Source organism: Arachis hypogaea, chromosome 6, assembly GCF_003086295.3.
Source record: "Arachis hypogaea cultivar Tifrunner chromosome 6, arahy.Tifrunner.gnm2.J5K5, whole genome shotgun sequence".
Classification (NCBI taxonomy): domain Eukaryota; kingdom Viridiplantae; phylum Streptophyta; class Magnoliopsida; order Fabales; family Fabaceae; genus Arachis; species Arachis hypogaea.
Genome location: NC_092041.1, coordinates 34,029,059 through 34,036,252, shown reverse-complemented (window position 1 = coordinate 34,036,252; position 7,194 = coordinate 34,029,059). Strand labels below are relative to the sequence as shown.

At 26.5% G+C, this 7,194-nt stretch overlaps 1 long non-coding RNA gene across 1 annotated transcript; it reads right to left on the bottom strand.

Moving 5' to 3' along the window:
• Nucleotides 1-1,523, bottom strand: LOC112696536 (uncharacterized). The gene is made up of 2 exons (XR_003150747.3): nt 1,156-1,523; nt 1-498 (listed from the first exon to the last, which is right to left on the bottom strand). It is a non-coding gene; the product is annotated as an uncharacterized lncRNA (long non-coding RNA).
• Between the last annotated feature and the right edge of the window lie 5,671 nt (nt 1,524-7,194).

The following is a 7,194-nucleotide window of genomic DNA, read 5'->3' as shown; positions in this document are numbered from 1 at the left end:
TAATTATAGTCTAATCTAAACTTTAAAATATCATTCAAATTAAAAGTACTACATAAACCAAATGTTATAATCTCATTCAAATACAAATTCAAAGTTCAAAAGTCAACAAACAATCAATCAAACATAACATAGCAGCATCAAAACGATCCAAGTTTGTCATCAATCATCAAAATCCTCCATAATTTGCTGCAGATTTGCCTCATTGAATTGTCACAAGTGCAAATAAATAAATGGAGATGCTCAACAACAATGAAACCTTCATTTCCACTACATTAATTATTCTTACAAAATTCAAAACTAGTGGTACAATTTCTTATAAAAGAAATGTCACAAGTGCAAATAAATAAATGGAGATGCTCAACAACAACTAGCACACAATTAAAAAAGAAGACTCAATGAATTGAAGAACTGAACATAATATAATGTAGCCATTCTTATCTTTAATTTGTCGATCCAACCACAATTTTAATTTTCTCTTAGTCCTCACTCTGTTCTACACTGAGAAAATGAGAAGCATTATTTCAAAACTTGTTCTTATTATTTTTGTAACTGTAACACTTGATCATCATGTTGTGGAATGCCGCACTCTTAACACTCTGAACAAGTACAACATCTCAGGTTCAAAAAATTCTTTGATCACAAAATCAGTTCATATTTCATCACAGTTTCATGACTTTCATCACAGTTCACAGAGTTCACAGTTTCATGACTTTCATCACAGTCTAGCAGTTCACAGTGTCACAAAATCAAAGATCACAAAACCATGTCACAAAATCAGAGTTTACAAGATCAGACTTCACAAAATCATGTCACAGAATCAGAGTTAACAAAATCAGATTTCACAAAATCATGTCACAAAATCAAAATTCAGTTCACAAAATGAGTTCAGAAAATCAAAGTTCACAGTTTCAAAATTCAGAGTTCATCATGTCACAAAATCAAAGAGCTACTCAATGAACAGAGTTCACAATATCAGATTTCATCACAGCATCAGAGACTCAGAGTTCATCACAGTATTCACACTTCACAGTATTCAGATTTCAGAGTTCATCACAGTTTTCAGAGTTCATCAAAGTATCACAGTATCACAGTATTCAGAGTTCATCACAGCTACTCAATGAACAATAATAAGTTCATAACTAAAATTTCAATTACCTGGAACTCGAAGGCTTTCTCTCAGAGCTCGAAAGGAACCTTCAGGCTTCAACGTGGAGTCGAGTGGTGACGGAGAGTGGGAGAGTGGGAGACAGACAGCGACGCCCACTCGAGTGGTGACGGAGCTCACTTCGCGGCGGAGCTCACTGCCGTGTGGCCGTGTGCGCCGGTGAGATCGTGATAGGTGATGGCGTTCTCTCCTTCTCTCTGAAGTCTGAACCTTGATGAACGATGAGAATGGTGATTGGTGAAGCTGAACTGTGAAATGGGAAGGGCGAAGGCATTACCGCATTAGGGATTCAGATTTGAGATCTCACTTTCAGAAAATCAGAAGAGAGAAAGAGAACAGAGAAGAAGAAGACTACCCTCACTCCCTCAGCATTGCCGTTCATCACATTGTTTTAGCCATTTAGGGTTAAACTTTTCCAGAGCTCCAAACGGCAGCGTTTTGCTGCTGTGCTCAAAAACCGGCCGGATAACGGTTCGGTTCGACCGACCGGTTACCGGCCGGTTCACCGATTTAATTCCGGTTCTCAAATTTTACGGTTTTTCTCATTGTCCGAACCGTTTTGGCTTCCGGTTCACGGTTCGACCGGTTCGAACCGGTTTTCAGAACATTGGTTATTATCGACAGCCAAGCAAGCTGTCGATTTTAATAGAATTTTGAAAAATCGACAAGCTTAATAGCGACCATCGCCCCCATCTATTTTGCCGTCGAATTTTAATATTATCGATGGCTTAGCCATCGATTTGGCCGTCGATTTTAACGATGTTTCTTGTAGTGAATTTCGCGAAATTTTAAGTTAGGTCCCAGTACTTTTTTCCTTTTAATTGAGTCCTTGCACCAATTATTTTTTTAGTTAGGTCCCTACACTTTTTTTCCTTTTATTTGGGTCCCTGCACGATTTTTTTTAGTTGGGTCTCTATAAAATTAAGCCAATTACTGTCAAGAGGGACCTAATTGAAAAAAAATTGGTATAGAGACCTAATTAAAAAGAAAAAAAATATAGAAACCTAATTAAATATTTCATGAAACTATAGGAACTAACAGAATAATTAAATGTTTATATTATTAAGAGAAATATAATATTTTAATTTATTATAAATTATACTAAATGTAAATTATTCAAATTATACATAAATTTGTATTTAATTATTTTTTAAAATTAGAGAATTAAGTTATTATATCATTATCATTAATTAATAAATTTTTTTTAATTTTAAAAGCGTTATAATTAAATGCACATACTCTCACGCGAAGAATAAACTATAAACATGTTCGTCTATTAAATAGTTTTTTAAATTTAATTTTTAAAATAAAATAATATGTTAAATTTCTTCTATGTTCAAAATCCATAGTTTGTTTTAGAAAGTTTAGATTTTGTTTTGAAATGTATTGAGCATGACTTTATTTTGATGCTCTTTATTATTATATTATTAATTAATAACTTTTTCTCAAACTTAAAAGCATTATACTAATAGAAGGAACATATATATTAATATATAATTATGAAAAATAAAATATTTATATATTATTAAAGTTAGTAGGTGTGCATTAATATTTTAAATCAATTAATAGTAAGAATATATATGATTATATTATTAGAAAAAATATAATATTTAATTTATTATTAATTATATTAAACATAAATTATACAGATTATACTATATTTTGTATACATAATTATTTGTTCTTAAATTAAAAAATAAAAATATTATATTATTAATTAATAATTTATTTTCTAATCTTAAAATCATGATAATTGTGCTTAAATTCAAATCAAGGGGTAAATATGTTAATCTTTTTAACATAATTTTTAAATTAAATTTTGATAATAAAATAATATTGTTAGTTTTTTTGGTTGAAAATCTCATAATTAATTTGTTTTACGTAGTTACATTGAGATTTTGTTTTCTAGTATATTGAGTATTAATTTCAATGAGTTGTAGCTCAAATGGCATAACTCAAATGGCATAGTCTCCGTTGAGATGATATTCTAAGAGTTTACAACTATTATAAAAAAAATAAATAACAATAAATACTTTCAAGATTTATTTTCTACAAAATTATAAATGGAATAATTTTTTCTAATGACTACAATTAAAAGAATATAGAATAAAATAATCATTAAATATAATATATATTAATTAAATTATTACAATTAATAAAAGAATTAGTTTAAATAGATACATAATTATAATTATGAGATAAATAATATTATAATACCAATTAAACTTATCATTAGATTTATTATTGTAATGAATACATAGAAAAAAAAAATCAAATATCGTATATAACACTTTTAAACTATTACTACCGAACAATTAAGTCCTTAAAATAACAATAATTGGAATCTAATCAATTTATTATATGTATATGTGTGATGCTAAACATAATTAGAATCTAATAATTGAAATTATACTCTCTTAATTAATATAATATATAAATTTTTTTTGCCAAATAAAATTTATAAATTTATTATATAATAAAATAGAAAAACCATATGTATATATATATATATATATATATATATATATATTAATATATTACTATACAAATGATAAGAATTATATATTATTAAAATTATGATGCATGTATTATTATTTTAAAACAAACTAATGCACGAAAAGTATATTATTACATTATTAAAAAAATAATATTTTAATTTATTATTAATTACATGTGTTAAACGTGATTTATATAATTGTACTATAATCATACATAATTTTTTAAATTAGAGAATTAAATTTTTATATTATTAATTAATTATTAATTATTATATTAATATATAATAATTTCCATGACTGTAAATTATGTTGTAACATTCAATTTAATATATTATTAAATGAAGTATTATCTAAAATTTTTACATATATTTTTTTTATTTTTTATTTTATTTTTATTTGTTTTAGGTATGATTTTATTAGGAATGCCAAAGTAACATTTGAAAATAAAGTTTAAAAACTTAAAGTTAGAGTATTTTGATTGTGAAGTATATAAGAATTTGAAATACAACCACAGAACGCTCCAATCAAAATGATTCTAATTAATTAAAAAGTAATTATAATTTGTATATCAATAATAAATTAATTATATATTTTACACAATTTTTAATTAATTTGTTCCTTTAATATTATTTTATAAAGATATCTTATATAGTGTACAATTAAAAATCTAAATATATCTCTATTTGAGAAAAGAGATATCTTAAGAAAGAGTTTATAATATGATTTTTGTTTTGAACCAAATGAAAAAAAATACTCAGAAAAAAGAGATGACTCATACTAATTATTGATAAGTAAGAGTTATACAATTTATATTTAAATTAGTTGGTTTAAATATATTTTAATAAATTTTCGAAAAATAAAATTTTGTGCTTTTAATTTACAAATATAATTAGACATTTAACTCGAAAAGAAAATTTAAAAATCTATATATATTTTTATTATGCTAAAGCATGATGAGTTGCAGCAAATTGAAATAGTTGTAAAAACAATTTATTGAGTATATATATAATGACATAAATAGAAAATATATTAAATAAATTAAATATGTTCATAAATTTTTTTAAAAAAATATATATTTTAAACATAAATATAAAAAAATTTTATACATTGCACAAGTATATACACTAATATGAAATAAAAAAAATTGATTAAAATTTAATTATTGTAACTTGTTAAATACACTTTTTTTTTTTATTTTGATATGGGATTAATTATGATTGAAGTCTAGTGTGTTTCACTGGAGTGTGGTGGCTGCGCTGAAGAAATTGGACAATCCAATTTAAAAGAAAGTAATCAGACGGTCTGATTACTGGCTTCGAAAGTACACAAATCAGACCGTTCGATTTATGTATCGTCCGAATACTGGCTTTAAAAGTACACAAATCAGACCGTCCGATTTACATACCAATGGCCACCCGTCACACATGCAGCAAGCCCGCCAATAGACTCCTTTTCAAAATGAAAAACACCCAACCATCCATCCCATTCAACCCCACTTCGTTCATCATTCATTCTCGAGCCATCCATCTCTTTCAAACTTCACATTCTTTCTTTTCTTTCAAAGTTGTTGTAAGGAGGGGAAATAAAAATTCATAATACTAAGGAGACCAAGAATAAAAGACGTTACTTGTTCAAAATCATATATTATTAATTATGTTGGTCATCTTAATTATGTAAGTTTTTTATACTAAATAATTTAATTTAATATAAATAGTAATAATAATATTAAAGATTAGTTTATTGTAGTAATTATTATTAAGTGGATTACAATGTAGGTTTATATTAATATTTATATAGCTATTAATTGTTAGAAGAGAACTATAGAATAAAACAAATTCTGAAGACTTTGAATAATAATTAAATTAATTGTTATTATAAATATGTTATTTGAATATTTAATTATTAATTAGTGTATCTTGTTAGTTAAAATGTTGAAGTTGTTTAAGTATATAATTAGTGAAGTAAGTAAGTAAATGATTAATTGACTGAGGTATATTAATATTATTGTTGTTGTTGTTACCGTTAATTTAGTTTGTTAATTTAGCTTAGTTTAGGTAGTTAATTATGTAAGTAACAATAAATTATAAAAATGAAATTAATTAATAAATTATGTATGATTATTAAAAAAAAAGTTTTGCGATACAGTACAGTAATAATATATATAATAACAAAAATGAGGAGTTTAATGTTATATAGTCTAGCTATATAAATATAAAATAATCATTAATAATTATTATAAACTAAATAGGATTTAGATATTGTAAATATATATTTTTAATGGATGTAATAATAATAATTAGACTTATATTTTAGATTTATTATTTAAGTTTAACATTCTAGTTATGTAAATATAACTAAACGAGTAGTAATTATTATTAAGAAATAAATAGAGTTTAGATATTATAAAATATAGTTTTAATGGATGTAACGATAATAATTAGATTTATATTTTAGATTTATTTAAGTTTTATTAATTATATTATATTGCTTATGTGATAATGAGAATGGAAAAATGTTAAATATTATATGTTAATTAATTATGGTTATATTTTATTAATGTGATATATGTCTATATTTTGTAGTGTTTATGGATGTCAGTATGTGATCATTATTTGCCATCAGATCTGTACAATCCAATTATGGAGGGACATTTGTGGGAGATTAGTTTTTATCACGTTTTTTAGATTGGAGTTGTCCAACGTCAGTCGGCATTGGTTAATACTCTGATCAAGCGATGACGGCCCGAGACTCATACGTTCCACTTTCTAATTGGTGAGTGTGCTATGACATTGGAGGATGTAGCGATAATTCTTGGCCTTCCGACAAATGGTCTTCCAATTACAAGACCGACTCTGAGCAGTTATGAGGTCTTATAGGTCGAATGCTTTCATCATTTTGGTGTTGCACCTAGGAGGACAGATTGTAGAGGAAGCTTCGTAAAGTTGACCTAATTTTGGAGATTGAAGGATCATTTAGTCTTAGATAATGATATTCAGATTTAGAGGTACGTAAAGTGCCATATAATGTTATTATTTGGGACCATTCTGTTTGGAGACAAGTCTGGGACATTAGTGCACTGAAAATTTCTGCTGTTCCTTCATAACTTCGGCGGGATCATACAATTTAATTGGGGTTCGGCATGTCTAGCACAGTTATATAGAGTATTGTGTAGGGCCACTCGTGTCGACTGCAAGGAGATTGATAGTCCACTGACTCTTTTACTTACCTAGGCTTGAATTCGTTTACCATTTCTTTCGCCAAATCCCAACAATCCTCGAGTCTTTCCGATTGAAAACAGGCAAAATTAATCATCATCTTCTTGAATAAGTGTGGCACATTTAAGTTGAGATTTTTATGATAACCATTTATATAACAGATTGTTTGATGTCAGCTGGCATAATTGAGAGTGTGATTATCGGCCTTCCAGATATCATTCTCTTGCATACTTCAAGAGGTTATTGGACGATTGATAAACCACAATTTTATGGTTTATCTTGTATTGAATTTGGTGGATTTTATCAACTTTTCTTA